Below are 10,202 nucleotides of genomic sequence, written 5' to 3'. Positions count from 1 at the left end.
CGGCAGCCATGTCAATGTAAATGAAGCTGCGATCATTTAAATCGCGGCTTCATTTGCCTTTGCCTATCTGTCTAATCTACATGCCTTGGTGTTTATCCGTCCGTCTGATAGTTCTCTCCTTTACTATAGTTTCTATCATTTTGCCTGATCCCAAATTTAGGGATATCAGCCTGTATTTGCCAGGATCACTGATTATCTACCTGTGGCCCCTATTGCTACACTTTCTGAGTGCCGCACAAGCTTATAGAATAGTAATAGAGATGTAGCCGTGTTAGTCTGATCTTGCTGAAAGAAAGGACAGGACTATGTAGCACTTTAAAGACTAACAAGATGGTTTATTAGGTGATGAGCTTTCGTGGGCCAGACCCACTTCCTCAGATCAAATTGTGGAAGAAAATTGGCATGACCATATATACCGAAGGGATAGAATAAAAAAAAGTGAACACATATAAAATAGACAAATCAGATTTTAGAACGGGGGTGGAGGGAGGTTAGTGTCTATGAGATAATGATATTTGGGGTGATAATTGGGGAAGCTATCTTTGTAATGGGTAAGCTTATGTTTTTAAATTGCATGGAGCAGATTTACGTGACATACTGTAAGCAATGTGACCCAGAAGAACATTCTTTATTTCCTGGAAAATATGGGGTCGTTTCTCAGATGCTCCCTTGAAAGCAGCTTTAATTTGGAATGCTACAAAACGACCATCAGAATGTCAAAAACGTGCCACGGGAAAAAACCTCCGTGAAGTCGGGGCCTGCCCCCACTGTTGAGACTTGCATTCTCACATGGCAACACTTAGCATTACTGCCACACCGATGCATTGGCTTTTGTAACTGATCCCACCACCCCACCCCACGATTAGGTATTGCTGTTATAAACCAGGTACCTCCCTGTGCGAATGACAGCAGCTGTTAATTCACAAATCGGTCGTTAACCGGGTTAGGGGTGGCGGGGGGAGGCTGATGGATTTCACCAGGATTACAGCGCTGGGGGTCTTTTACAAAAGTACTGCCAACAGAATGTGGTAGGGTCGTCTTCTAGGTAGAAAGTTATTTTCTTCTGTTGCTGAGGTTCCTAAAGATGAATTGAGCACAGACTCAGTGGAATGATACAGTAGCACAGTTACTTAAAGAGAATAGGAACTTTATTATTTTGCAAAATTAAGGGTTCCTTCTACTTGACATCATTCACTGGGTGTCTGAACACTGCGTCAAAACACAGCAATAAACACAACACGGTTATATGATAGGCCCTATACTTTACAGTACCTACAGGGAATCACTTTTTAAAGTCTACAACATGCAGTCGTCTTTTTATATGAGCGTCTGAGTCATAACAATAAAAATGGATAAAAAATAGTCATAAATCTGGATTTTACATCATGCACCGAGCAAAGTCTAAATTAAACGACTGTGTTAAACCTTCTATGGCATAGACCTAATTAATTAAAAACACCAGGGTGAAACAATTTAGCCATCCATCTTTTAGTTTAAGTGGGGACGAGGTGCATATGGTACCTTACTGAGGACGACAAACGAAAGACCCATTGTACATCCGTTTACACTGATCTGATGGAGGGAAGGGTAAATATGAGCCACTAATCAGAGAATCATAGAAGAGACCTCACGAATCATGGAGTCCAGCCCCCTGCCCAAAGCAGGACCAAACCCAATTCAATCCTCCCAGACAGGGCTTGGTCAAGCCAGGACTTAAAAACCTCTCGGGATGGAGATTCCACCCTCTCCCTAGGGAACCCAGCCCAGGGCTTCTCCACCCGCCTAGGGAAACAGATTTTCCTAACAGCCAGCCTAGACCTCCCCCACTGCAACTTGAGCCCATTGCTCCTCGTTCTGCCATCTGCCCCCACTGAGAACAGCTTCTCTCCAGCCTCTTTAGAACCCCCCTTCAGGTAGCTGAAGGCTGCATCAAATCCCCCCTCGCTCTTCTCTTCTGTAAACTAAATAAGTCTAAATCCTTCAGCCTTCTTGGTTACAAGGGCACCTTATTGACTCGTCTCCAGCTTCTCATCCTCTGGAATCCCCAGGTCCTTTTCTGCTGACCTCTACTTAGCCAGCCGGTCCCCAGCCTGTGACAATGCCTGGGATTCTTCCGTCCCAAGGGCAGGACTCTGCACTTCTCCTTGTTGGACCTCATCAGATTTTCTTTTGGCCCAATCCTCCCATTTGTCCAGGTCACTCTGGACCCTTTCCCTACCCTCCAGCCTATCTACCTTTCCCCCTAGCTTAGTGTCATCTGGGAACTTGCTGAGGGTGCAATCCATCCCCTCACCCAGGTAATTAATACTCTCTTTATCCCTTCGTATTTTCCATAAAACCCTGGCTTAGTGTAACTGTCTAATAGTGGATAGAAGTTCAAGCCACACAAAACACCTGTAAGAAGCTGGGAGTTACCATACCAAGCCACTGAAACTAAGCTTATTTACAGAGCATGGAGCCAACAAATGGATTGGTGGGGGAAGCAGCACACTTAACGGACTCAAGTGGCATTTGAAGCATTCTGCATAATGTGAAGCGCACTTGAGACTAAGCTGAAAGGGAGCCAAGGGTGTTGGAATTGGTTCTTGTGTAAACAAAGAACCATTTGTCGCAGCTTGGTGGCTTCTCCGATGCTACCGTGAGGAAGTCTTCCCGGAGAAATGCTCCCTTCATCTCCCCACCCACAAACGTATCCTTTGACTCTGGGATCGCCTTGCTCCTGTCTTCCCACAACCAACATCCTTAAAGGGAAGTTGGTACCCGGGAGAAAGGAAGTCAGTTTAGGACTGCGTATATTAAAAGTAGAACACTCCTATGAGGTGGACCAACGGGAAAGTTCATGTAAATATCATAAACGTTGAAAGCGTGCAAGCGCATTTCTTCCCCAGGGCTGGAAAAAGTGTGAGCAGCTTCCCTTTGAATGGTGCGTAAGGCCCCTGCAGGCAGACACTGGGGGATAGAGAATAAAGTGCCGCTGTTGAGGCCCTGGCTTTTGACTTTATAAACAATTCCCTGAGAGTAACCTGCTTACTCGTGCAGGGTGGAAGGGCTGGTTTGGGGATTTCGAACCACAGATCCTCAGCTAGTGCAGCTTTGTAAATATTTGCATACTGTGTCTTTCCCCCTCAGGAACCCTAAATAAGAATAATGCAGTGCCCCTTTTGGCGCTGAGCAATAACCCCTCTGTCATAAGGGCTTGGCATGGAGGAGGTCCGCTTCTTATGTCTAATCTTTGGTACCCCTTGCACATGGGGAATGGCTTATACTCCATGTCTTCAGAGCTGGCCGCATCTTCCTTTTGGGCCTGTGGTGTCCAACTGGTTCTGAAGCAGTAGCCACTAGCAAACTAGTAGCGAACTGGCCACATAATTCTGAAAATGTAAATAATGTTGTGAGCCAACGAGCCGCCCGCAACCGGCCAGAGAGCCACACGTGGCTAACATGTGGGATGCTCCGGCTTGCTGCAGAAAATAGAAACCCTTCAGTGGAGGAGTCGAGGATGGAGGTCATGGCGGATAATGAAATAATTGTTGTGCCGCCAAATGGGCATCTCTCCAGAACAACTGTCCCCAAACCTCCTGGCCTTTCTGACTGCACGGCCACTCCCTGTTCTCGAAACGGTGTGTCCTGCAGCCTGAAGAAAATGGCCTGCCATGTACCTAACTGGCCACTATTACACATACATACCTTTTGGTATGCACAAATGAGTCACTGGTACACGCAGTCCCACAAACCTGTCTTTGTAAATCAGGCCTTAGTAACTGGGATTCAAATCCTGAAAAACACTTAAGCTCCTAACCGGTGTTCTCTGTCAGTGGGGCGCTTGTGCGGTCACACAGGAGACAGTCAAATGCTACTCAGCTGATTAGCAGAGTACCCATGGCTAAGTTTTGTTTTTATCAGTGGTGCACATTCACACCTGCCTTGGTGCACTTGAAAACATTATTCTGCACATGAATGGAAAAAATCCGCACATGGATGGAAAAGATTAGTGGGAATGTTGGCCCTAATTTAAAGAGCATAAATACCTAGGAAGATCGGGATCCTAGAGTTTACTGTACCTTGGACAGATGAAGATCTGATTCAGAGGGACTTGGACTTTTGGAAGCAGGCCAAGTCCTCAGCTGATGGGATTCAGAGATGTATGCGCGCCCCTGTCACCAACAAATGGAACTGGATACCAGCCCTGGAGACAATGAGCCAGAGAGACGGGGTGCCTGTGTTTTCAGTTCTTCTCTTTCACGCACATCCAGTCCCCAAAGCTCTGGCCGAGGGAGTCAGATCAGACCTAGGGAGCAAATTCTCCTGCCAAGAAGCATCTTCACTTTACATCATGCACCGAGCATGATGTTGGGGGGTAGGCAGAACTGGCCCCACCCTGTCACAATATGGGGGGAGCAGAGAAGTTGGTGTAACGCTACCTTTGCGGCACCCCCTGCCCTCTGGGACACCCGGCTGAGCTGTTCTCACCTGCAGCTTGGTTCCAAAGGGCCTGATTTTCCTCCCACTTGTGCAAGTTTTACATCAGTCTCATTCCAGTGACTTCTGGGGTAACAGCAAAGAGACTGGAAAACGCATCAGACTCCTTGGCGGCAAAGCCGGTGCATTGTTCCAGCGCTTTTCGGATGTGTCTAAAAACGAGGGACGAGTTAAATCCTGATTTTGACTCGCTTGGAAAAAGCCTTTGTCAATACAAGCCAATGACCCTCTGCCAAAAGAGGCAAATGAATCCCAAAGAGACAGTCCTAACTAGAAGTCGAGCAGCAGTATCCCCCTGTTCTTCTACCTTACTGGCATTCTATATTTATTTATGGACTCTGAGAAAAATCCACGACCTTGCCTGACTCACATCAGGTGCGCCTCAAAGCAGACCGGCTCGTGAAAGAACCCCGGTAATCTCTCCTTCCCATTTCTTTCATGTGGGCACAGGAGCGTTCAGACCGCCTGGAATATTTTTTTTTTGGCTGGGAGGGGGTTGAAAGACATAAATCAGCGAGCCGGGGCTCCAGTCCACTGGTTCAGCAAGGCGGTGCGGCGCTAGTCTTTGTTTTCCCTGTATGGCCTGCTTTTGGGGGCCAGCGGGAGAACCGAGTTCCAAACCGCACACCTTACAAATCCGTCTGGCCTGACACTCCGGCAGCATTCATTACCAGCCGTAAAAATAAATAAATAAATAAATAAATAACGCCACTCGAGCAAGCAAGGTTTCGGTGCTGCAGCCCAATTTTCCATTGCAATAGCCCAATTAACGGGCGTGTGTTTGTTTTACAAAGCTCCAAGCGACAATAAACCAGGCAGATACACAGGCTGCAGAAAGCTCCGTAATTAGGACAAGGTGTACAAATTAAACCACTCTTTTTAAACTTCAAGCCAGCTAACTTCTGACATACTGTATTGCTAGGGCTTCTGGGACCAAACCCAATTAACATCTTAGTATTTTATAAGCATCGTTTTAATTGCATGTGTATGCTATCTTCTCTCCAAGAGCCTTTCAAGGTGCTAGCCTTGGTGCAGATTTTATTACTTTAGTGATTTAAAGCTACTCTATCTGTTCTTCCCGTTAATAATGACTAGTGCTACTTCAATTGCTGGTCCGACATAAAACGGAGCTCTCCAAAGAATTATACGTTAAAACACTTACATTTAACTTTATTATTACATTTTTTAATTCACCCCCGATTTGAACATTACACCTCGAAATGTTTTATCAAACTGTCAGCTTTATAAGAGCAGGAAGAGTGAATGTTTTACTTTTCAGCATTTTCTTACAGCTCAGCTGCTTGGCCAACATGCAACACATTCTGTACCAAGTGACATTCTCTGGTGTTAGTTTATCCCAGAGTCCTAAGGAAAAGAGGAGAAGGGGAGGAAGTTTAAGTATTTCAGGGATGGCCAAAAAAAAAAAAAAAAAATTCCCCCTCTAAAACTTTTAGCTGGGCCGAGATGGAATCTTCCTTTTGTTCTTTCAGGGCGGGCAACTATCCCATTTTGTTTGATCATAGCATGTAATTTCGAGTGACTATATACGAATGTTACTCTCATGTAGGGTTTCTGCTGTCTGGGTACAAATTTTGGGACTTAAAAACGCAGAGGGTTCCTTCTGGAATTTTTTTTAACCTTTTTGCTTGATTGAGTAAATCCTTACTTCTGTGAGACCTGGACTACATGAGGCCCTTAGTCTGAAATTATTCCCCCCAAGGTCGATTTTATAAGTGTTATGCCCACACTCCCAAGCCCGTTATTCCGGAATAAGGGACTGCAGAAATTGAACCCTGTAGTCCTGTTTTTCCTGAGGAATAATGCCATTCGAATTTGTAAAATCGGGTACCCAGAAGTCGAACTTAGTAAATTCGGACTAATCTCCTAGCGTAGACATGGCCTGAGTAGGTATATTGACGGCAGTGGGATTACTCATGTTTGGAAGAATTGGGCCCTCACAGAAACATTGGAAAATTCCACAGAAAATCGGATGCATTCTAAGGAACGTGAATCCCTATTGCTTTAATTGCTTTCTCTGTACAATTCTCCCAAGTGCTATAGTCCTCTGTAAGCATCTATTTTTGGAAACTCACCCTGCACTGCAAAGACCAACTGAGATTCTAGGAGAGATTTTAAAGGTATTAAAAAGTATCATGGGAAACGCCTCCCCCATCCAATTTATGAAACGACGTATAAAGCACATTATCATCTCCTTTCTCCAGGATCATATTTACATCCTTTCTTTCAGCCTTTTGGGGAGGAAAAACACACAAGGATGCATTGGAGCATATTGAAATGATAAAACAACTAAAATGTTGACTTTATAATACCGGCCGCCAATCTCAAAATATTTTTCCTCTTTATGAAATGCAACTTTGGGTGACTAAGTACTCATGTTACTCTCATGTAGGCCATCTGGATACAAATGCTGGGTTTTAAAAACGCACGGAGGTCCCTCCTGGAATATTTTGAACCTTTTCACTTGATTGAGTGTCTTGTCAAACAAAGCTGGCAGCAGCTCTCTTGGAACTGCCTGAATCTATGCAGATATGATTTCTATCATGCCTTTATTATGTGTAGCCCATAATAAGGATGAGCATGTATAAATCATCTCTGGCTGGCACTTAAGATGCAATACTCAAAGGAGAAAGACAGTTCTGTCTTCAAATGTCTAGCAATTTCAGATATTATACAGTAAGTCTCCCCAGAACCAGACAACCCTCAATTCTGTGCATCCTCCGGTGAAAGAATGGGACTTTCATACCTTCTTGAAAGAGTCACCTGAGAGGACTGTGTGGCTAGGATGTGCGGTGCATCACCGGGATGGGTGTGTTGAAGTTCTTTTGCAAAGCCCTTCTAAGAAATTTGCAAAGAGATGAAGATTTTTGCCTCTAACAGTCCTCATATAGAATTTCTGTGTGCATTTGTATAAACGTATGCACATGCGTTTTCCTTGCTGTTCTCATCTATGTTCTAAAACATACACAAGATGCACTACGCTAGATAATGCGTGTGTTTGTGTGGGCAATCTAGCTGATTTGTAATATGTAAAATTAAATAAATTTAGCGATGCGAGCAGATCTGAGAAATTCTTACAAACGCTGACTCTCCCATCTCTGCACTATCTGAACTGGTCAAAAGTAAGTTCAAAATATCGGACGAAAGTTGTTTCCTTTCTGTGGGGGTCCTTTTTTTGTATACGTTTCTGAAAGTAGATTTAAAATGTTTCCCTAAAAATCTCTTCCAAAATCTTTTTTGATTTCTTTTTGGTTTACTGAAGAATCTTAGTTTTCAGTATGAGAATGTGGGGGTTAGTAAACAAATTTCATAATGATTTCAAAATGACAATGATACAGGCTTTAAAATTCAGAGAAAAGGGCACAGAAAATGGAATTTTGGATGAGGTCAGCATTTTTTTCATGAAAAATGCCCATATCTGATTAAAAGTAATTTGTGGGAAAAATTTCTCACCAGCTCGAACACTAATACACACACACACACATACACACACACACACACACACACACACACAATTTGTCAAAGAAAAGCTAGTCTTAACCTCTTTACCTCTCAAATTCCACACAATCAGATGTCATTATGACAAGAATTTATGAAACTACCATCCTTGATTCTCCAAAATTGTATGTAAATCAGAGACACCTATAAACACAAGGGTGGTTATAAATGGGATGAATCCTTTTTGGAGCTATGATTTATGGGGGCAGAAAACAAAATAATACCTTATCCGAAGGAACTTTCAATTGCAAGTGGAGTACACAATTACGAGCTCTTTGTAAAATGCAGCAAACACAGTGAAGTATGTGATTTTCCACTGTATCGGAGGAAAGCAAACACGATAACAGCTATCCTGGGGAATGATCTCTAACAATGACCCCTAATGTCACTGTTCAGTGTTCAATTGCCTACCCCATTGCAGACGCTGGACAATCACATATGTCATTGTGATGGTAACAATAGAGTGTTCACCTACCTTTACCTAGCAGAGGCTGCCTGCTTATCATGAAAGGACATTAATTTGGCGAAGGGAGGTTGTTAATAACGGTACTTTAAGATGCCGGCACCACAAACTGCAGATTTTGTTTGACAAGCGACCTTATAAGACGAACACCATCTTACTCAGCAAATGTGCTCTCCAGGCATAATAAGAGTCTATGAGGACTAGGGGATCAGGCCAAAACTGTGGAAAACTCTCATTGAATGGTGTTTTTTACCAGGTGCTGTTTTCATGACCTTCGCTTTCCGGAGTATTACATCCAATTCTGGGCCCCTCATTACGGAAAGGATGTGGATGCATTGGAGAGAGTCCAGCGGAGGGCAACAAAAATGAGTAGGGGCTGGAGCCACATGACTTACAAGGAGAAGCTGAGGGATTTGGGCTTGTTTTGTCTCCAGAAGAGAAGAGTGTGTGTGTGTGTGTGGGGGGGGGGGGGGGGGGGGGGATTTGATCGCAGCCTTCAACTACCTGAAAGGGGGGGGTCCAAAGAGGCTGGAGAGAGGCTGTTCTCAGTGGTGGCAGATGGCAGAACAAGGAGCAACGGTCTCAAGTTGCTGTGGGGGAGGTCGAGGTTGGATATTAGGAAAAACTATTTCACTAGGCAGGTGGGGAAGCACTGGGCTGGGTTCCCTAGGGAGGGGGTGGAATCTCCATCCCTAGAGGTGTTTAAGTCTTGGCTTGACAAAGCCCTGGCTGGATGATTTAGTTGGGGTTGATCCTGCTTTGGGCAGGGGGCTGGACTTGATGATTCCTGAGGTCTCTTCCAATCCTCCCATTGTATGATTCTATTCTATGGTTCTACACTTTCAGCTGGCATTGACCAAGAAGAGGAACTGGTTTTTCTTGTATTAAATACACCCAATAATTGTCGTAAGGATCCCAAAACAAGGCCTGTCTTTACTGGCATAGCTCCAGGTAGAATTTTGGTGCTTAAATTGTAGATGGATGAATAATGTTGACTCTATTAATTTACAAGCAACAGAATAATTAATGACGTTTCAATGAATGCGGATGACGCAGGAGCCAGTAAGAACCCACTTCTCCAATTAGAGGGAGAAACTTTTGGTTGGCAAATGAAGATGCTTTGCTCTGAAGTTATTGACAGACAATAAATGTGGACCTCGGTGAGTCCATCTTTAGAGCCCCTTTTCAGAGCAGGTCAGAGCTTTTGTTATGGCAGCAAAGGCTGCTGGGAACTATGGATAAGGGCCTGGAGAGATAGGTCAGTGTTCTTGGTGTGACGTGGTCTCTGTAATCCAGGGTTTCCGAAACGGTTTTCAGCTGTGGAGCCCTTATGGGGTCCTGAAATTCGGTGGAGCCCTTAAAATAGCGTGATTTTTAAGTCAATAGGTGCCCACATAAATAGACAAAGTTCTGGAATTCAGTTTTTAGTTTTTGGATATTTCTTATACATTCTTTCCCCACCCTGAGAAAACGATCAGAAAATTTGTAAGAAAATAACAGGGCCATACAACTGTCATTAAGGCTTTCTCGTGGACCCCTGGACTCCTCGCGAGGAATGCCAGAGTCCACAGAGCACCCCTTGGGAAATCCCAGCTTAGCCAGAATGCAGACTGAAAAAGATCAGAAAACCAGCACTGTTGGCGTTCAGTGCCCATGTCTTTTAAATAGCATCCACCGTAGATACATTGCAATAGAGAGGTTGGGGCGCTGTTAGCTTGCAAGTGTCCTGCTACCTGGAGATTTC

At 44.3% G+C, this 10,202-nt stretch overlaps 1 long non-coding RNA gene across 1 annotated transcript; it reads right to left on the bottom strand.

Moving 5' to 3' along the window:
* Positions 1 to 1,832: 1,832 nt before the first annotated feature.
* Positions 1,833 to 8,889, bottom strand: LOC112543878 (uncharacterized). The gene is made up of 3 exons (XR_003087158.3): positions 8,220 to 8,889; positions 6,573 to 6,728; positions 1,833 to 5,844 (listed from the first exon to the last, which is right to left on the bottom strand). It is a non-coding gene; the product is annotated as an uncharacterized LOC112543878 (long non-coding RNA).
* Positions 8,890 to 10,202: the final 1,313 nt, after the last annotated feature.

Source organism: Pelodiscus sinensis, chromosome 16 (assembly GCF_052426305.1).
Source record: "Pelodiscus sinensis isolate ZL-2025 chromosome 16, ASM5242630v1, whole genome shotgun sequence".
Lineage (NCBI taxonomy): Eukaryota > Metazoa > Chordata > Testudines > Trionychidae > Pelodiscus > Pelodiscus sinensis.
This window is presented reverse-complemented; position numbering and strand designations above follow the sequence as displayed.